Below are 22,793 nucleotides of genomic sequence, written 5' to 3'. Positions count from 1 at the left end.
AGTCATGAGTGAACGTGCTCATCACTAATCATTACTCGGTCAAGCATAAAGTGCCTGGGATGCTCATAACTTGGCGAGTATTTTTTTAATGTTTGAGCGGGAGCTCTAGTTACCACCGTGCATGTTTGGTGATTTTTAGACACCCAATGAACATCTGGGGATCGCCTGCCAGTCACTGTAATGCAGTAGCCATCTTGGTTGTGGCATTACTGTGATTGGCTTTCAGCATAGCGTCATCTAGTCTATATAAGACACATGACACTATGCTCGTCACACTGTACCCCAGAAACAAATAGCGCAAGGAGAGGTGCTTGTGAAAGAGTGACAAAATTGTACCTGTGTATTATCCAGGGATTCAACCATATTAACATTTCTTTTAAGTACAACAACAGCCTTTGTTAGGGCTAATGATAATCAATAGTAATACTGCTGTTAGCAGCACTTAGGAAGAGATTGTACAGAAGGGATAGTGTAAGACAGGATAGGGTGAATTGCATGTCCTTTATGCTGCAGCCTGCAACTCATACCAAAACACATACAATTTGCCCTTAACCCTGCAAATTGTTCTGAGCAGGGAAATATTATACACTATTTTTACTGTGGTAGTTGTGCATCAAAAGCATACATCCAGACTTGGTTGGATCTCAATAGCATTGCTATATTGATGCTGCAGTCTTATACATCCATGTCAAGTGGGCCAATTTTGCTGGCATTGTAATACTGCAATTTTTTCAGCAGTGAAATTTTATACAACATTTATCTTGCTAGATTCGGGCCTCAAAACACCCCCCAAAATTGTTTGGTTACAAATAGCATTGCTATATTGATACTGCAGTCTTATCTGTCTTTCTGAAGTGGGCATGTATTCCTGCGATTGTAAAACTGCAATGCTTTCTCAACAGGGATATATCATACGTAATTTAAAATGAGCAAGGCCAATGGTAAGGTATGGGGTAGTGGACGTGATGTTGATGGTGAGTGCAGAGGCCAAAGCAATGGGTAAGGTAAAACCCTGCCTGCTGCGGAGCACAACAAACATACATATCAGGTTGATCTAGCATTCTGTCCCATTTTGTATAGGGGGAGCGAAACTCCACTCTTGAAGCCAGACCAGTGTGAAAAGGTTGTCAACACACTTCATGAAAAGAAACATCACAGGGTGTTTTTAAGCTATAAATAAGGTCATAGCGATACTGTGATGATTATGACCACGGACTTAGGACTGAGACCAGTCGCAAATGCAATACCAAAACACGAAAAAACAACACGACTAAAGGCTCCAAAATTATTAGATAAATATAAAGTATATTTTATTGGGGAAAACAGGTACAGATGAAAACTAGGAAGGGGAGGAGGTACAACACATAGCACATGCCAGAAATGGACGCTCTACAGGACATACGGTGATATGACAGGCAGTGAAAAATGACGATATTAGATATATGTATATTGCACCAATGCCACAGCCTGCCTTAATATTAGCCCAATGCGGGAGGGATTAAATAGATAAGAACATCACAAATTACAGTAACACATTACCCGTATATGCGGCCAGGAAGTGTCCAGGAGCGTCCCCCCGACGCGCGTTTCGGCGCTGTAGCCTTTCTCAAGGGGTGAAACAAAGGGGGAACGTGCACTGTTTAAAAAGCCCGGGACACCAATCATATTGCATGTAGCCTAATGATCAGGCTAGAATGCGCGATGACATCACATTCATCCTGTGATAGACAACAGGAGGAGCCAATGGAGCCTAGGATACTCGCTACCAGTAATGTACGTGGCTAGTAGTTATAGCGCAGAATCGCCGTGTAATCTGACCGGAAGTGATGTATCTGCGCCGTCACTTCCTGTGACGCGTGCGCTACCATGACAACAGGACGCCGGCCGGCGGCGGCGTCGGAGACGCCACAAGCCAGCAAGCGGCCCGGGATCATGCAGCGCACGCGTACTTGGATCAGGCGGACATGGAGAGTATTACGATGGTGACCTATATTAGACACAGATCTGTATGCTAAAATATACAATTATATGGTGATATGCAGAATCTTAGTATTAAAGGTACACAATTATGTATATAAGTTAATTCCACTAGACCATCCTCACTCGATATCCATGTCATAAATACATATGCCACAATAAAAAACATCACCGATTAATAATTTGTTTTAAATAGAATAAACAAAATAAACTTATAATATAACGTATAGAAAAATACATGGATATACATATAGCAATATCAATTATCATGTCACGACTCCAAAGGGGGAAGGATGACACACGCTTTTCCATAGTATCCATGTTGGTGAAAAAATCCATATCAACTTAGGGCATCATGCAAAGATGTCATCAGGGAAAAGGAATTAACACGGGCTAAAAATTAAAACACAGAGTGAGTGAGAATATAAAAACAAGGCAAATGCTAAAACCAACGGTTAGGATTATAAAAATGGTACAAAACTGAGGTTCTCATTGAGGCCTTTTGGGTGGACCGTGTCTAATGTCCAGATCCATCTGGATTCTTGTTGCGCAAGTCTAGAGCTAATTTTCCCACCCCGGATACCTGGATCGACAGTGTCAATCCCTCTCACTCTCAGCCCGGAACTGTCACAATCGTGATATAGTTTGAAATGACGGGGTAGGGTGCGGAGAGCGGATATGTCCGTGCTGCCAACTGCCGCCTCAATACCCAATACGTGCTCCCGCACGCGGACCTTCAATTGGCGTGTGGTCAGTCCAATGTAGATTAGACCACACGGGCACGCAGCAAAATAAATCACATTTCTTGTGGAACACGTAATGTGTTTCCTGATGGTATATGTTTTGGATCCAGAGGAATTTGAAAATGTGCCCGTGCGGTCAATATTGGGACAGGCAACACATCGGCCACAAGGGGCACACCCACACCCCGGGCCCACCCCGTCAATAAAGCTCTGTCTCTGGCCACCCTGATAGTGACTTCTCACTAGAACATCCCTCAGATTTTTTGAGCGGCGGACTGTAACGCTCGGTTTCTCTGGTAGGATCTGTCTCAGGATAGAGTCAGTACGCAGGATTGGCCAAGCATTCTGTAGGCAGTCTTTCATACGAGAGAATTGAGCGTGATAATTAGTAATAAATCGTATTTTGTTGGAGGAGGAATTACGGGTATCTTGAGTATAAAGTAAAGAATGTCTCGTGGAGTACTTCGCTCTATTATAGGCCCGCTTAATACTGCGTCTCCCATACCCACGCTCATGAAATCTCTCACATAAGTCCCTAGCTCTAATTTCAAAATCTACATCATTGGAACAGATTCTCCGTAACCGAAGAAACTGTCCAATTGGGACTGAGTTGATCATGTGTTTGGGGTGAGCAGATGATGCGTGCAACAAACTATTGGTGGATGTTTCTTTCCTAAAAATGGTAGTTTGGAGTGAATCACATTCGTCCCGCCATACGGTAACGTCTAGGAAGTCAATCTTATCTCTGTCACTCTGATAAGTGACAAAGATATTTTGATTATTTTTATTTAAAGCTTCCATAAACTGCCGAAGTGATTCTATATCCCCCTGCCAGATCAGAAAGATATCGTCGATGTACCGCACCCACATGGGGATGCGGTCCATCGGCGACTGATCTGACAGGGCGAGGTCCCTCTCCCACAGCCCCAGGAACAGGTTGGCATAGGACGGCGCAAAGGAAGCGCCCATTGCGGTGCCCTGGAGCTGTAGGTAGAAGGACCCTTTGAAGGTGAAAAAATTATGAGTTAACGAGAATTCAAGAAGAGCAAGAATCAGGTGAACAATCCCACCAGGTAGGTCAGACAATTCTAGGAAATATTTCGTAGCGGTCAAGCCGTCATTATGTTTAATGCTGGTATACAATGATTCTATGTCACCGGTTACCATCAGCATGTCATGACCCATCTGGAGACCATCCACCCTTTTCAAAAATTCACCTGTATCAAGAAGGAATGAAGGAAGATTTTCCACTAGAGGTTTCAGTTTAGAATCAATCCACCGATTGGTGTTCTCCAAGAAGTTCCCCGACCCAGAGATGATTGGGCGCCCTGGGGGACTCTCTAATTTTTTGTGTATCTTAGGTAGTAAATACATCGTGGATACCATAGGTTCCTGTACCTGTAGTGCCAAAGCCAGCTCCTTGGTGATGGTACCATCAATAACCGCATTGTTCAAGATTTTCAAAAGTTGCCCATTAAAAGATGATTGTCTCGGAGGACTTCCGTCGTATCCCACGGGGAATAGTCCGCGACAACCTGAGCAGAGATGAGCGTGCTAGATTGGACGTCCTGCGGGCTCTCCCTGATGTGGTGCTAAAGCCAGCTGACAAAGGTGGTAACATCGTAATCTGGCCCACGTCCCTTTATGAAAAGGAAGCCTTTAGACAATTGAATAATAAAGCTTGTTATAAACGGCTTACCTTTAATCCATTATCATCTTTTAATGGGCAACTTTTGAAAATCTTGAACAATGCGGTTATTGATGGTACCATCACCAAGGAGCTGGCTTTGGCACTACAGGTACAGGAACCTATGGTATCCACGATGTATTTACTACCTAAGATACACAAAAAATTAGAGAGTCCCCCAGGGCGCCCAATCATCTCTGGGTCGGGGAACTTCTTGGAGAACACCAATCGGTGGATTGATTCTAAACTGAAACCTCTAGTGGAAAATCTTCCTTCATTCCTTCTTGATACAGGTGAATTTTTGAAAAGGGTGGACGGTCTCCAGATGGGTCATGACATGCTGATGGTAACCGGTGACATAGAATCATTGTATACCAGCATTAAACATAATGACGGCTTGACCGCTACGAAATATTTCCTAGAATTGTCTGACCTACCTGGTGGGATTGTTCACCTGATTCTTGCTCTTCTTGAATTCTCGTTAACTCATAATTTTTTCACCTTCAAAGGGTCCTTCTACCTACAGCTCCAGGGCACCGCAATGGGCGCTTCCTTTGCGCCGTCCTATGCCAACCTGTTCCTGGGGCTGTGGGAGAGGGACCTCGCCCTGTCAGATCAGTCGCCGATGGACCGCATCCCCATGTGGGTGCGGTACATCGACGATATCTTTCTGATCTGGCAGGGGGATATAGAATCACTTCGGCAGTTTATGGAAGCTTTAAATAAAAATAATCAAAATATCTTTGTCACTTATCAGAGTGACAGAGATAAGATTGACTTCCTAGACGTTACCGTATGGCGGGACGAATGTGATTCACTCCAAACTACCATTTTTAGGAAAGAAACATCCACCAATAGTTTGTTGCACGCATCATCTGCTCACCCCAAACACATGATCAACTCAGTCCCAATTGGACAGTTTCTTCGGTTACGGAGAATCTGTTCCAATGATGTAGATTTTGAAATTAGAGCTAGGGACTTATGTGAGAGATTTCATGAGCGTGGGTATGGGAGACGCAGTATTAAGCGGGCCTATAATAGAGCGAAGTACTCCACGAGACATTCTTTACTTTATACTCAAGATACCCGTAATTCCTCCTCCAACAAAATACGATTTATTACTAATTATCACGCTCAATTCTCTCGTATGAAAGACTGCCTACAGAATGCTTGGCCAATCCTGCGTACTGACTCTATCCTGAGACAGATCCTACCAGAGAAACCGAGCGTTACAGTCCGCCGCTCAAAAAATCTGAGGGATGTTCTAGTGAGAAGTCACTATCAGGGTGGCCAGAGACAGAGCTTTATTGACGGGGTGGGCCCGGGGTGTGGGTGTGCCCCTTGTGGCCGATGTGTTGCCTGTCCCAATATTGACCGCACGGGCACATTTTCAAATTCCTCTGGATCCAAAACATATACCATCAGGAAACACATTACGTGTTCCACAAGAAATGTGATTTATTTTGCTGCGTGCCCGTGTGGTCTAATCTACATTGGACTGACCACACGCCAATTGAAGGTCCGCGTGCGGGAGCACGTATTGGGTATTGAGGCGGCAGTTGGCAGCACGGACATATCCGCTCTCCGCACCCTACCCCGTCATTTCAAACTATATCACGATTGTGACAGTTCCGGGCTGAGAGTGAGAGGGATTGACACTGTCGATCCAGGTATCCGGGGTGGGAAAATTAGCTCTAGACTTGCGCAACAAGAATCCAGATGGATCTGGACATTAGACACGGTCCACCCAAAAGGCCTCAATGAGAACCTCAGTTTTGTACCATTTTTATAATCCTAACCGTTGGTTTTAGCATTTGCCTTGTTTTTATATTCTCACTCACTCTGTGTTTTAATTTTTAGCCCGTGTTAATTCCTTTTCCCTGATGACATCTTTGCATGATGCCCTAAGTTGATATGGATTTTTTCACCAACATGGATACTATGGAAAAGCGTGTGTCATCCTTCCCCCTTTGGAGTCGTGACATGATAATTGATATTGCTATATGTATATCCATGTATTTTTCTATACGTTATATTATAAGTTTATTTTGTTTATTCTATTTAAAACAAATTATTAATCGGTGATGTTTTTTATTGTGGCATATGTATTTATGACATGGATATCGAGTGAGGATGGTCTAGTGGAATTAACTTATATACATAATTGTGTACCTTTAATACTAAGATTCTGCATATCACCATATAATTGTATATTTTAGCATACAGATCTGTGTCTAATATAGGTCACCATCGTAATACTCTCCATGTCCGCCTGATCCAAGTACGCGTGCGCTGCATGATCCCGGGCCGCTTGCTGGCTTGTGGCGTCTCCGACGCCGCCGCCGGCCGGCGTCCTGTTGTCATGGTAGCGCACGCGTCACAGGAAGTGACGGCGCAGATACATCACGTCAGATTACACGGCGATTCTGCGCTATAACTACTAGCCACGTACATTACTGGTAGCGAGTATCCTAGGCTCCATTGGCTCCTCCTGTTGTCTATCACAGGATGAATGTGATGTCATCGCGCATTCTAGCCTGATCATTAGGCTACATGCAATATGATTGGTGTCCCGGGCTTTTTAAACAGTGCACGTTCCCCCTTTGTTTCACCCCTTGAGAAAGGCTACAGCGCCGAAACGCGCGTCGGGGGGACGCTCCTGGACACTTCCTGGCCGCATATACGGGTAATGTGTTACTGTAATTTGTGATGTTCTTATCTATTTAATCCCTCCCGCATTGGGCTAATATTAAGGCAGGCTGTGGCATTGGTGCAATATACATATATCTAATATCGTCATTTTTCACTGCCTGTCATATCACCGTATGTCCTGTAGAGCGTCCATTTCTGGCATGTGCTATGTGTTGTACCTCCTCCCCTTCCTAGTTTTCATCTGTACCTGTTTTCCCCAATAAAATATACTTTATATTTATCTAATAATTTTGGAGCCTTTAGTCGTGTTGTTTTTTCGTGTTTCAGTGTGAAAAGGTTGTTGGATGTAAAGCAGATAATGCTTCCAGTTAGTTTACCAGCACCACCCTGTCTTTCACACTGTCCAGTCTCCGAAGCTGTAATTCTGTACCACATAATCCTCACAGTGATTCTCCTTCCTGCCATCATGCAGAGTGCCCGGAGACAAGTTACCCAACACTTGGACATTCTGAAGAGCTGTTCACATTTCCATTTATAGACTATGGCCTCTTGCCCTGCCTGCATGTAACAATGCCCAAATATTTGAGCAACCACGCTCACAAGAAGGTGATGGTGGGAAAATGCAATTACTGTTACAAGAGCTGGTGAATGATGAGACACAATTGCCAATAAATGGTGTTGTTATGTTAATAAGTCAGGAGGAGGACCAGGGTGCAGAAGTGGATGATGAGGTGGTCGACAACGTAGTAACTGACCCAATCTGGGAAGCTAACATGCAGAGCAAGGACAGCAGTGCACAGGGGAAGGAAACTGCAGCACCACAAGAGGCAGGAAAAGCTAGTGGGCCAGAGACACAAAGTGGGAAACTGTTCCCCAGAGCAGCAACACGGGTGAAGTTGCCAAGTCAAGGGTAAGGTGTTCCTGATTCTTTTTTAAAAGCAGTCCAGTTAACCCAAAAAAAGGCCTTTTGCAACATCTGCCATGCCAACATTAGCATTGGCAGTACAACTACCAGCCCAACCACCACCAGCATGCTCAGGCACATGCAAGCAAAGCAACCGACTACTTAGGCAGAACGCCAGGGACAGAAACAGTGTCTGCATGTGACATTACAGCCTCTTTCACTGTTCTACATGCCCGACAGTCCCCTGTCCATGATGTAGGTGAAAATGCATACCACCTTGCACCTGTCATTGCACACTTGCAACCACCGTCAGCAAGCACATCCATGTCCTTGTCCCAGCACAGCATTCAGTAGTCCTTACCTCAGTCATTGAAATGCAAGCGTAAATACGCAGCCACCCATCCACATGCCACAATACTAAACAGCCACATTTCCAGACTGCTTGCTCTGAAAATGTTGCTGTTTAGGCTTGTGGAGACAGAAGCTTTCCGCAACCTCATGGTGGCGGCCGTCCCTCGATACTTGGTCTCAAGCCTCCATTATTTTGCCTGGTGTGCCACCCCCGCCTTACAGAAGCATGTGTCCCATAACATGAGCCGTGCCCTGATCAACATCATTACTGGGAAGGTCAGTCCACTTAACCACGGACACCTGGACAAGTGCTTGTGGCCAGTGAGGCTTCATTTCCATGACGATACACTGGGTGAACATTGTGGAAGCCAAGACCCAGTCGAATAACAGAATGAAAGACATGCTACCAACACCGAAAATTGTGGGCCTTGGTTCAATCAGAGTTTCCCCCACCTTCTACAGCAGTTACTGCTTCTCCTCCTCCTAACCCTCCATCTCAGAAATGTCAAGATCAGTCGCAAGCAGGAAGCACTGCAGCCCTGCCTTGGCCAATTTGGAACAATCTCTGCTGAAGCTAATCTTCTTTGGTGACAAACAGCACACAGCCACAGAGTTGTTGAAAGGTCTAACTGTAATGATTATAAGGGATAACTCTGGAGGCTCTTTGGATGGAACAAGACAACTACAGGACACAGTTTTATAAGTGGTAAAGTCTATATTATCACACGGTGATTCAAACAGGTGCAGAGAGAAACTCAAGTCCACAACACTTGGAGTAAATATTAAACGCAGTTTAGCAGTCTATAGGAAACTTCAGAGGAAAGTGCAATCACACAGAAAGTCTATGAAGCACAATTATTCTTGAGGATACTTGACACGAATAAGTCCTTGGTAGTCCAAACACAGATAGATATGCTTATAAGGCAGTTCAAATAATATCTTAGCACAACCAGGGAGGCCTGGGTAAAAGTCTCAGGTTTAAGCAGAGCAGCAACAGCTTACAAGTCCAGCAAATGCAGATGGAAACAAACACAAGCAGCCAGATGGAGGATTACTGGAAACCGATGTATGCAGCAGAAACTCAGAGCTGAGTAGCAGGATCTCCACACAGGTTCACAGGATCAGGTGCAGGTGCAGGTGCAAAACCAGGGAGTCATCAGGAGCTGGATGCAAGGCAGAATACTCTAGCACAGACTAAAGGCTGGGGTGGAGTTATATAGCAGGAAGACACAGTGCACATGAGACCAAAGACGCCATCTTGGAAAAGGGCAGTAATGCACAAAAGGTAATCAAAATGTTCAGAGTCCTGACATTACTCCCTCCTTAGAAGCGGCCTCAGGACGATCCTGGACCTGGTTTCTCAGGGAATCTTTGATGAAAACGAGAGATCTTCTGTTGGGCATTGATGTTTTCCACAGGTTCCCAAGAGTCTTCCTCAGGGCGATATCTCTGCCATCTTATAAGATATTAGAGCCGATTCCTGCGAATCCTGGAATCAATAATTTCCTCCACCACAAATTGTTCTTGCCATCAATCACCACAGGCTGCAGAGGTGGCACAACACGTCCCTGGAAGGTATTAGGAGATACAGGCTTTAGTAAAGATACATGAAAAACTGGGTGTACCTTCATAGTCTTAGGCAGCTTCAGACGGCAGGCCACAGAGCTCACAATACCGTTGATCTTGAAAGGGCCAATGAATTTCTGTCCAAGTTTTTGTGAAGGAACGTTTAACTTCAGATTCTTAGTTGATAACCACACGGAATCTCCTACCTTGAACATGGGTGCAGGTTTACGGAATCTATCAGCCGATCTCTTATAACGTTCTTGAGCCGTGGTCAGGGATTCCTTCAGAACCTCCAGATTTTGCCTCATCTCAGTCAGCTTTTCCTCAACTGCTGGAACCAGAGAATTAATTGTAGACCTAGGTAAGATACATGGATGATAACCCAGATTGGCAAAGAAAGGAGTGAACTTAGGGGAGGCGCTCTGAGAATTGTTGTATGAAAATAAAGCTAACGGCAGTAATTCCAACCAATCATCTTGGAGATGGCTAACATAGCATCTTAGATATTGTTCCAATGTCTGGTTGGTATGCTCAGTCTGACCATTTGTCTGGGGATGGTAAGCGGAAGAGAGACAGACATTAATATTGAGTGCAGAGCAAAACCCCTTCCAGAATCTTGAAGTGAACTGTACGCCATGGTCAGAGATGATCTCATCCGGGACCCCATGCAGCCAGAAGACATTCTGAATACCCAAGTTCACTGTATCCTTACCTGAGGGGAGGCCGGTCCATGGAACAAAATGAGTGGCTTTAGTCAGGCGATCAACTACTACCATGATCGTATTCATGCCCCCCCGATGTAGGCAGCACCACAATAAAGTCCATTGATATAGACCCCCAAGGTCGGGACGGAACAGGTAATGGTTGCAGGAGACCCGTAGGTGCCACACGAGGAGTCTTGTAACGAGCACATACCTCGCAAGAGAGAACATAGTCCTTAGTATCCTTCAGGCAAGTTGGCCACCAGAAAAATCTTCTTAGGAACTCTTGTGTCTTCTGTACCCCTCTGTGACCAGCCAACTTGGAGTCATGTACCAACTTGAGGATCTGCAGACGGATGGCCTCAGGGACGTAGATATGTCGATCTCTAAACCACATGCCACCCTTAAAGACAAGATTAATATCAACAGGTGGGTTGGCCAGAAATACATCACCGTCATAAGCCTCCCTGCACTCCTTCCACAAGTCCTGATCATGGATAACTCCGATGAAATTGGCATCAGATAGAATGGTCTTGGACGGGGCTCCAGGTACGGAATCCGCAGCATGGATTCGGGATAAAGCATCAGCATTCCCATTACGAGAACCTGGACGGTACGAGATAACAAAATTAAATTGATTTAAAAATAAATTCCAACAAGCCTGAGGAGGAGAAAGACATCTAGCGGATCTGAGGAACTCTAAATTGCAATGGTCAGTAAGCACTACGATCTGTTGTGCAGCTCCTTGCAGATGATGCCTCCATTCCTTGAAAGCCGCAATAATAGCCAGCAATTCCTTGTCTCCCACATCGTAATTCTTCTCTGCTGAGGTTAGTCCATGGGAAAAGAAAGCACAAGGATGTAGCAGACCCTTCTCTCCAGTTCTTTAGGAGAGAACAGCCCCCAAGGCATTATCAGAAGCATCCACCTCCACAATGAAAGAAAGTGTTGGATCTGGGTGTATCAACACCGGTGCTGAGGTGAAACAGATCTTAAGCTGATCAAAAGCTTCTTGAGCCTGTGATGACCACTTAAAGGGCTATTCCTTCATTGTCAAGGAAGTAATGGGATGGACAATATGAGAAAAATTTTGAATGAAGCGTCTGTAGAAATTTGCAAAACCAATAAAACGTTGGACTTCCTTAACGTTCTTGGGTACCGGCCAGTCAAGGATAGCCTGAATCTTACCATATTCCATGTTCAGCCCCTGGGGAGAGATGATATAACCTAAGAACTGTATCTCAGAACGATGGAACTCGCATTTCTCCGGCTTGATATACAGATGGTTCTCTTCCAGACATCTTAAAACAGCTTTGACATGTTCTTCATGTTCCTGTAGAGAGTCAGAAAAGATTAGAATATCGTCCAAATAGATCACCACAAACTGGTCCAACAAATCTCTGAAAATGTCATTAGCAAGGTGTTGAAACGTTGCAGGGGCATTACAAAGCCCGAAGGGCATCACGAGATATTCAAAGTGTCCATACCGGCATCGGAATGCTGTCTTCCACTCATCCCCTGGACGAATACGCACCAAATTATAAGCCCCACGAAGATCCAGTTTAGAGAACACCTTAGCATGGCGGACTCTTTCCAGTAATTCGGGAATCAGAGGCAAAGGGTAACGATTCCGTACGGTTACCTTATTGAGCTCTCGATAGTCCACACAGGGTCTCAGGGACCCATCCTTCTTTACAAAAAATATAGGTGCCCCTGCAGGTGAAGAAGAAGGACGTATGAAGTCTTTGGCCAGATTTTCATCAATAAACTCCTTTAAGGCTTGAAGCTCAGGTGCCGCCAAAAGATATACATTACCAAAAGGAATAGCTGCCCCAGGAAGCATCTCAATGGGACAGTCATAATGCCTGTGTGGAGGAAGCTGATCTGCATTCTTCTTGTCACAGATGTCAGAGAACTCTTTATATGCTGAAGGTAAAGTAAATACCTGTACCGGTGGTTCCGTAGCTGTGGACTCGGTGACAGCTTCAGTTAATGCTGAGTTGCTCCTTGTTGGAAAGATAATCTCCTTGGTCTCCCAGTTGATAGTTGGATTCTGAGAACGCAGCGCAGGGATGCCTAAAATCACAGGAAAATGAGGAGAAGAAATTAACAAGAAAGAGAGTTGCTCTTGATGATTAGGCTCCAACAAAATCTCAAGGGGTGCGGTCTCCTGATCCAGAGGCTGGAGATTAAAGGTGACCCATCCACTGTTTCCATGGTAATTGGAGAGGCTCTTTGCTGAATTTCAATGCCATGTTCCTTGGCAAATGCGATATCCATAAAATTGCCACCTGCACCAGAGTCAATCATAGCTGCACTGGAAATATTGTCCTGTACACAGGATCTTAAATGTGAGAGAACAGTGAGAGTTCTTTTCATTTAGCTCCTTGGCTGGTGAAGTCATAGAAAGCGAATGGAATACAGCGTTTAAAGGCAGGCTACATTCTGAGATGTCAGATTCATCATCATATTTGTCATACTCCCCTACTGCTGCTAGCACCTTGTTAGGCCTCTTGGGACACTTGGGACAGTTGATTAGAAAGTGGTCAGACTGGCCGCAGTAGAAAGATAGACTTTCTCGAAGGCGATGCTCCTGGCGCTCATTACTCTCGCGCCTCTGAACAGAATCAATTTGCATGGGCACCTCCTCTACCTCTCAAGATGTTTTACCTGCAGGCTCTTTGGAAGGAAGGGAAAAGTTAGAAATACGGTTATATGCAGCAAACTTCTCCTGCCTACACTCAGTAAGGCGAATGTCAATGCACACACAATGCTGTATAAATGTTTCTAGCTCTTGTGGTGATTCAGAGCGAGCTAATTCATCCTTTACAATGCTAGACAGACCCATTTTAAAAATAGGTAATTGAGCATAACTGTCCCAATTGGTATCTACCGCTAATCTCCTGAATTCAGTGGCATACTCAATAACAGAACGTTTAGCCTGGCGTAAAGACAATAAAGCAGATTCAGCGGTTGCACGGCGATTAGGGTTATCAAACATTAATGCCATAGGGCCAAAAAATCGTCCAAATTATTTAACTGCGGGTCACAAGACTCAATCATTCGATTCACCCAGGCGAGCGCTCGTGCGGTCAGCAGCATTATTACACACAATACTTTGGATCTATCATTAGGAAAATGGTCAGCATGCACATCAAAATATAGCATACATTGATTCACAAAGCCACGAAATTTGTTGCGATCACCATTAATTCTGAATGGGGGCAACTTAGGTGGGCTAGCTGGTGGCGGCTGCCCAGATGGTAAAGTCGCTTGTGCAGCCATTTGCGTGCTTATGTCCTGCAAAGTGAGCTGCCATGCGGGTGCTTAAGTCCTGCAAAGTTTGTCCAAACACTTGTTGATTGTGTTCAAAGCTTCCAAACTTCATTTGCAGACCTTCCACATCTTTCTGCAGTGATCTAATTATGGAGAACACCTGCTCTAGTCTGCTTTCTGCAGTCATTGTTCCAGCAGTCTCCTCTTTAGGGGCTAGAGTATCCTGTAATGATTATAAGGGATAACTCTGGAGACTCTTTGCATGGAACAAGACAACTACAGGACACAGTTTTATAAGTGGTAAAGTCTACATTATCACACGGTGATTCAAACAGGTGCAGAGAGAAACTCAAGTCCACAACACTTGGAGTAAATATTAAACGCAGCTTAGCAGTCTATAGGAAACTTCAGAGGAAAATGCAATCACACAGAAAGTCTATGAAGCACAATTATTCTTGAGGATACTTGACACAAATAAGTCCTTGGTAGTCCAAACACAGATAGATATGCTTATAAGGCAGTTCAAATAATATCTTAGCACAACCAGGGAGGCCTGGGTAAAAGTCTCAGCAGGTTTAAGCAGAGCAGCAACAGCTTACAAGTCCAGCAAATGCAGATGGAAACAAACACAAGCAGCCAGATGGAGGATTACTGGAAACCGTTGTATGCAGCAGAAGCTCAGAGCTGAGTAGCAGGATCTCCACACAGGTTCACAGGAGCAGGTGCAGGTGCAAAACCAGGGAGTCATCAGGAGCTGGATGCAAGGCAGAATACACTAGCACAGACTAAAGGCTGGGGTGGAGTTATGTAGCAGGAAGACACAGTGCCCATGAGACCAAAGACGCCATCTTGGAAAAGGGCAGTAATGCACAAAAGGTAATCAAAATGTTCAGAGTCCTGACACTAACTGTCCAGACTGATCTGTGGCTCTCTGTCACGCACAGTGTGAGTAGACAAAGTGCAACACGAGGGGAAGTAGGGGAGGGAGCCCAAACACTAGGAAAGTGGGGAGTGGAGACCCCAAGGCTGCTCTAACATCACCCTATCTGCCCTAAACGTCCCAATATAGGTTCTGCACCTATCGCTGAGCAGGAACTCAATTCCTGCCTGACCCTTAGCGATAGGCCCTGGAGAGGTTAGGGAGAGGACAGGGGTAAGCACTAGTCAGTTCTCAGTACAACTAAAGACAGAGAGGGTAGATGAACAAGGGGAACACTTATCTTGAGCAGAATCAGATAGGTAACACCAGACATCCTCTAACAGCACCAGAGAGGTAGACAGCCGACTGCTATAGTTCCAAGCCGTCACAAGGGAGAATTGTGAATATCACCGGCGATTCCTAGAAGCAGTCTGGGAGGCTAAAAACACCCAGGTCCAGATGTGACAATTAGAGCCGGAGGGAGGTTACCACTGGGTCCAAGAGTCAGAAGGATTAAGTAGGCGTCTTCAAAGCCAAACGCAGAAACCTACTGCAGCCAGATGCAGAGCAATAGTCTGCAGCATCTGACACACTCTTGACACTCTCCCCCTTGAACCTACAACTAGGCATGGTCTTGTGTGACCATGATCATAACCTGGTGGCAGCTCTGAAGCTTGTTAACCTCACACACGTACCATGCCTAGAGGGACACCGAGCAGGAGGACAAGGAGGACAACAAAAACAGTCATCCTCTTGGTGTGGACAAAGAAGTCTTGGCTGTTAGCAGTCTGGCACACTGTCATGTCGGACGCTGTTCAGACCAGGTCGTCCGACAGACAGCGGTAATTCCGCTTTTGTCCACTATGCGCTCATTGGCATCGGCTAGATTTTATCTAGCTGGTCCGGGGTTAATTTACCTGGTGCTCAGATTGGAAGCTGGGCCATGCCCACTGCCTTTAAATAGTTCTCCTGAACATTGGGCGTCGCCATAGTTGGAGTATCGTTGCTGGTGGTGTATTTCCATTTGTCTTATTTTCTCCTTCCCATATTTGTATTTGTTTTGCCCTTTGCATTTATAGTGTATTCCTGAGTGACTGCGGCGTGGTGCTTAGTTTTCTGTTATCCTTGTCTGTGCTAACTGTGTGTATTGGAGTGTGGTCTCTTCACTGGTGGGGGGGTGGTGGTTTCAGCCTAGGGTTGAAACAGGAGATAGGGCGAGGGTGGAGGCCCAGACATGCACACCATCAGTGTAAACTCTGGGACAGGGTCAGTCAGGGTTTCCCTAGTCTGAGGGAAATCGCAGGGGCCCGGGTTATTAGCTCTTTCCTACCTAGGTCTCCCGTGACATTATAATCGGCCGACATTATTTCCATGGATCCCATGATTTCCATAACCCGCCAGTTGGAGGCGCTGTCCCTACAGGTCACTGAGTTGAGGGGGACAGTGCAGCAACAGGGACTAGCAGTATCTAATGTGCAAGCCGGAGTTACAGGTAAAATTGCTGAGCCTAAGTTTCCTTTGCCTGAAAAGTTAGCTGGGGAACGCAGTAAATTTGTTTCTTTTAGTGAAGCTTGCAAACTGTATTTCCGTATGCACCCGATCTCCTCCGGTAATGAGGTTCAGCGTGTGGGCCTGGTGTTGTCATTATTAAGCGGGGATCCCCAAGCATGGGCGTTTTCTTTGCCGTCTGATTCTGCTACATTTAACTCAGTGGAGAGTTTTTTTTCTGCTCTAGGACACATTTACGACGATCCAGACAGAATGGCTCTAGCAGAATCTAAGATACGCACTATTCGCCAGGGGGAGCGTGTTGCAGAGGATTACTGTTCTGAATTTCGCCGTTGGCGGTCGACACACAGTGGAATGATCCCGCGCTGTGGAGTCACTTTATTCATGGAGATTCGGATAGGGTTAAAAAAGCCCTCCTGATGTACGAGACTTCTGCTTCACTAGATTCCGCTATGAGTCTTGTTGTCCGCATTGATCACCGTTTGCGTCAGGGGGATCATGAGACGCCGCCTGTGGGAGAAGGTTTAGGTTCACGTGAGGTTGCTGCAGGTGAGCCCATGGAACTTATGCAAATCGCAGGGGTATCACATATTAAGCATCGAGCCCCTGTACTCAGGAAGCAGGGAGCCTGTTTTTACTGCTGTAAAACTGGTCATTTTATTAATATCTGTCCTCTGCTGTCAAAGAAAAACGCAACGGTGGAAAGCTTCTAAGCTCAGAGGGTGTGGAGGAGTCCAATCTGAGCTTATGTATATCCTCCATGATGGTTTCTCAGTGCATGCTCCCTGCCAAAGTTGTTGTCGCTGGCAGAGAGCTGCCAATCACTGTTTTTGTGGATAGTGGCTCTGCCACAAATCTCATTGATGAGGAGTTTGCGTGCACTGCTGGTATTAGGATCGAAAAACTGCCTCATCCTATCCGCGAGGTCACCATCAATTCTGCTCCTCTCCCACAGGGGGAGATTACTGAGTTTGTGGCTGAGGTTAAACTCCACATTGGGGTTCTTCATTTCGAGCAGGTTACATGTAAGGTGCTCAAGAGTCTTCTGGCACAATTGGTTCTGGGTTTTCCATGGTTGTCTACACACAACCCGGTTATTGACTGGAAAACTCAGGACATAATTCAGTGGAGTGATTTCTGTCAGGAGAATTGCTTGGCCACATGTGTTTTTGCTGTGACTTCAAGCGTTCCTGAGTCACTTCTGGATTTTGTGGATGTGTTCTCTGAGAAGGGTTGTTCAGAGTTGCCACCACATCACTCCTATGACTGTACTATCAGGTTTAAACCAGGGGCCAAATTGCCTAAAGCAAGGATGTTTAACATCTCCGGTCCGGAGAGACAAGCGCTAAAGGATTACATTGCTGAAAGTTTGAGCAAAGGGCACATCAGGCGTTCATCCTCACCAGTGGCAGCAGGGTTCTTCTTCGTTAAGAAGAAAGATGGTGGACTACAGCCGTGTCTGGATTTCAGGGAGTTACGGTTCGTGATCCATACCCTATGCCATTGATATTGAATTTGTTCAACCAGGTGGCAAGTGCTAAGTGGTTTACCAAGCTTGACCTCAGGGGGGCGTACAACCTCATAAGAGTCCGTCAAGGTGATGAGTGGAAGACGGCTTTTAATACCCCTGAGGGTCATTTTGAAAATTTGGTGATGCCATTTGGGTTGACAAACGCACCTGCAGTGTTTCAACATTTCATAAATGATGTGTTCTCACATGTTTTGGGGAAATTCGTTATTGTGTACCTAGATGACATCCTCATATATTCTTGCGACCGTGATACTCATTTAGATCATGTCAGGCAGGTGTTACAGCTTCTCAGAGAGAATAAGCTATATGCAAAACTGGAGAAATGTGTATTTTCGGTACAGGAGTTGCCTTTCTTGGGCTATATTGTGTCTGCTTCTGGTTTTAAAATGGACGCTGCTAAGGTGCAAGCGGTGTTGCACTGGGAACGGCCTGATAACCTAAAAGCACTTGAGCGGTTCCTTGGGTTTTCTAACTACTATAGGAAGTTTATCAAGGATTTTTCTATCATTGCTAAACCGCTAACTGACATGACTAAAAAAGGTACCAATTTCTCCATTTGGCCTGAGGCTGCTGTGTGCGCATTTGAATCTCTTAAAGGGCCACTGTCACCCCCCTCCAGCCGTTATAAACAAAAAGAGCCACCTTGTGCAGCAGTAATGCTGCAGTCTAACAAGTTGGTTCTTTTAGTTTTTGATTCAGTTATTCCCTCAATAAAGCGTTTTAAAATTTGTACAAAATAACCTGTCCTTAGACCTGGAGGCGGTCCGAAGCTTCCTCGGTGAATCTCCCAACGGCCGTCACTCTTCTCTCCTGGGGATGTGGTCGCCGCCCCCTGAGCGCTGTTTCTTCTTAAATCCGGTGCCTGCGCTGTGCGTGCCTGCCTGGGACAGGCGCAGTCTTCATTGTCTGTCATAGGTCAGATGCAGGGTGCCTGACTGCGCCTGTGTCGGCAGTGCGGCCACCCTGTTGCTGAATCCCCGCCCCGCACTGTGTTATTCATTATGCACAGTGCGGGGCTGGGGTTCCTGGGCATGCGCACTGCACTGTTCAGACGCTCCCCCAGCTCAGACGCTCCCCCAGCTCCCCCGCCTTCCAGCGTTATTTGCGGCTGCTTCATTCCAAACGCTGGGAAGGAAACCTGTATATTACGGCAATGCTGGAAGGCGGGGGACCGGGGGAGCGTCTGAACAGCGCAGTGCGCATGCCCAGGAACCCCAGCCCCGCACTGTGCATAATGAATAACACAGTGCGGGGCGGGGATTCAGCAACAGGGTGGCCGCACTGCCGGCACAGGCGCAGTCAGGCACCCTGCATCTGACCTATGACGGACAATGAAGACTGCGCCTGTCCCAGGCAGGCACGCACAGCGCAGGCGCCGGATTTAAGAAGAAACAGCACTCAGGGGGCGGCGACCACATCCCCAGAAGAGAAGAGTGACGGCCGTTGGGAGATTCACCGAGGAAGCTTCGGACCGCCTCCAGGTCTAAGGACAGGTTATTTTGTACAAATTTTAAAACGCTTTATTGAGGGAATAACTGAATCAAAAACTAAAAGAACCAACTTGTTAGACTGCAGCATTACTGCTGCACAAGGTGGCTCTTTTTGTTTATAACGGCTGGAGGGGGGTGACAGTGGCCCTTTAAGAGATTCAAATGCGCACACAGCAGCCTCAGGCCAAATGGAGAAATTGGTACCTTTTTTAGTCATGTCAGTTAGCGGTTTAGCAATGATAGAAAAATCCTTGATAAACTTCCTATAGTAGTTAGAAAACCCAAGGAACCGCTCAAGTGCTTTTAGGTTATCAGGCCGTTCCCAGTGCAACACCGCTTGCACCTTAGCAGCGTCCATTTTAAAACCAGAAGCAGACACAATATAGCCCAAGAAAGGCAACTCCTGTACCGAAAATACACATTTCTCCAGTTTTGCATATAGCTTATTCTCTCTGAGAAGCTGTAACACCTGCCTGACATGATCTAAATGAGTATCACGGTCGCAAGAATATATGAGGATGTCATCTAGGTACACAATAACGAATTTCCCCAAAACATGCGAGAACACATCATTTATGAAATGTTGAAACACTGCAGGTGCGTTTGTCAACCCAAATGGCATCACCAAATTTTCAAAATGACCCTCAGGGGTATTAAAAGCCGTCTTCCACTCATCACCTTGACGGACTCTTATGAGGTTGTACGCCCCCATTTAAGAAGAAACAGCGCTCAGGGGGCGGCGACCACATCCCCAGAAGAGAAGAGTGACGGCCGTTGGGAGATTCACCGAGGAAGCTTCGGACTGCCTCCAGGTCTAAGGACAGGTTATTTTGTACAAATTTTAAAACGCTTTATTGAGGGAATAACTGAATCAAAAACTAAAAGAGCCACCTTGTTAGACTGCAGCATTACTGCTGCACAAGGTGGCTCTTTTAGTTTATAACGGCTGGAGGGGGGTGACAGTGGCCCTTTAAGAACAGGTTTGTTTCGGCTCCCATTCTTGTGCAGCGAGATGTATCGAAACCTTTTGTTGTAGAAGTCGATGCGTCTGAGGTTGGTGTGGGGACGGTGCTGTCACAAGGCTCATCCTTGAGCGGTTTGCGTCCATGCACCTATTTTTCCAAGAAACTGTCGCCCGCCGAACGTAACTACGATATCGGCAACAGAGAGTTGTTGGCAATCAAATTGGCCTTTGAGGAATGGCGACACTTCTTGGAGGGGTCGGTTCATCAGGTTACTGTTATTACCGACCATAAGAATTTGCTTTATTTGGAGTCTGCCAAGCATCTGTCTCCCAGGCAGGCTCGCTGGGCATTGTTTTTCTCGCGGTTCAACTTTGTTGTCACTTACAGTCCTGGTTCTAAAAACACTAAGGCGTATGCCTTGTCCAGGTGTTTTCCGGGGGGAGAGCCTCGGGAAGATCCAGTACCCATCCTCCAAAACGGTGTTGTGGTTTCGGCTCTCACTACCGAGGTTGAGGCTGAGATTGCCAAGGCCCAGGAGGAGGTACCATCTGAGCTTCCCATCAACAAAACGTTTGTACCGCTTCATCTCCGCTTAAAGGTTTTGGCGGAGCATCATGATGCTGTCCTGGCTGGCCATCCAGGGGTTAGGGGTACCTTGGAGTTGGTGTCACGTCGGTTTTGGTGGCCCAAGATCCGACTGGACGTGGTCTCATACCTGTCAGCTTGCACCACGTGCGCTAGGACTAAGACGCCCTGCTCCCGTTCTGTTGGCACTCTACTTCCTCTCGAGGTACCTAGTAAGCCATGGATGGAAATCTCCATGGATTTTATCAATGACTTGCCCTCCTCAGCTGGGAACACGGTCATCTTGGTGATTGTTGATCGGTTCTCAAAAATGTCGCACTTTGTGTCTTTGCCTTCGTTGCCTAATGCTAAGACTCTGGCTCAGGTATTTGTGCAGGAGGTGGTCAGACTTCATGGGGTTCCGTCTGACATCGTTTCTGATAGGGGGTCTCAGTTTGTGGCAAAATTTTGGAAAGCATTTTGTTCACGGCTGGGGATCAAGCTGTCTCATTCTTCGGCGTTTCATCCTCAGTCAAATGGTCAGACCGAGCGTATGAACCAAAATTTGGAACAATACTTATGCTGCTTTGTTTCGGATAACCAGGAGGAGTGGTCAAAGTTCCTTGCTTTGGCTGAGTTTGCCATCAATAATCACCGCCAGGAGTCGTCCGGGGAGTCTCAGTTTTTTTGTGTTTACGGGCTTCATCCTCAATTTTGTACTTTGAGTCAGGGGGGCTCTTCCGGCGTCCCGGAGGAAGACCAGTTAGGAGCACAATTACCATCAGTCTGGAGGAGAGTTAAATAGCGCCTGTTGAGTGTGGGTGCTAGGTACAAACGTGTGGCTGACAGTAGGTGTGTGCCAGGTCCGGACCTGAGTGTGGATGACTGGGTGTGGTTGTCCACAAAAAACATAAGACTCAAAATACCATCCCTTAAATTGGGTCCACGGTTTATTGGTCCATTTAGGGTCGCCGCTGTCATTAACCCAGTAGCGTACCGGTTGGAGCTTCCTACGGTGTATAAAATACACAACGTGTTCCACAGATCGTTGTTAAAGAAGGTTGTGGGTCTTGTGGACGCACTACCAATGCCTTCTCCAGTCTTGATGGATGGTATTTTGGAATTTGTAGTCTCCAAGGTGGTTGACTCTCGTGTAGTGCGCGGCACTTTACAGTACTTGGTACACTGGCGTGGTTATGGGCCTGAGGAGAGGTCCTGGGTACCAGCCTCGGACGTTCATGTGGATCGGCTGGTCAGGTTGTTTCATCGCCGCCATCCGGACAAGCCGGGTCCTATAAGTCGTGAGGGCCCTGGGGTCCCTCGTAGAAGGCGGGGTACTGTCATGTCAGACGCTGTTCAGACCAGGTCGTCCGACAGACAGCGGTAATTCCGTTTTTGTCCACTATGCGCTCATTGGCGTTGGCTAGATTTTATCTAGCTGGTCCGGGGTTAATTTACCTGGTGCTCGGATTGGAAGCTGGGCCATGCCCACTGCCTTTAAATAGTTCTCCTGAACATTGGGCGTCGCCGATTATAGCTTCTGTCTTGTGCTTGGTTATCTCGGTCTGGAGTGGTGAGCTAAGTAGTTGGAGTATCGTTGCTGGTGGTGTATTTCCCTTTGTCTTATTTTCTCCTTCCCATATTTGTATTTGTTTTGCCCTTTGCATTTATAGTGTATTCCTGAGTGACTGCGGCGTGGTGCTTATTTTTCCGTTATCCTTGTCTGTGCTAACTGTGGGTATTGGAGTGTGGTCTCTTCACTGGTGGGGGGGGGGTTTTCTGCCTAGGGTTGAAACAGGAGATAGGGTGAGGGTGGAGGCCCAGACATGCACACTATCAGTGTAAACTCTGGGAGAGGGTCAGTCAGGGTTTCCCTAGTCTGAGGGAAATCGCAGGGGCCAGGGTTATTAGCTCTTTCCTACCTAGGTCTCCCGTGACACACACCTGGCTGAGTTTAT

This window comes from Ranitomeya variabilis, chromosome 3, assembly GCF_051348905.1.
Source record: "Ranitomeya variabilis isolate aRanVar5 chromosome 3, aRanVar5.hap1, whole genome shotgun sequence".
Taxonomy (NCBI): domain Eukaryota; kingdom Metazoa; phylum Chordata; class Amphibia; order Anura; family Dendrobatidae; genus Ranitomeya; species Ranitomeya variabilis.
Note: the sequence above shows the minus strand (reverse complement) of the source record.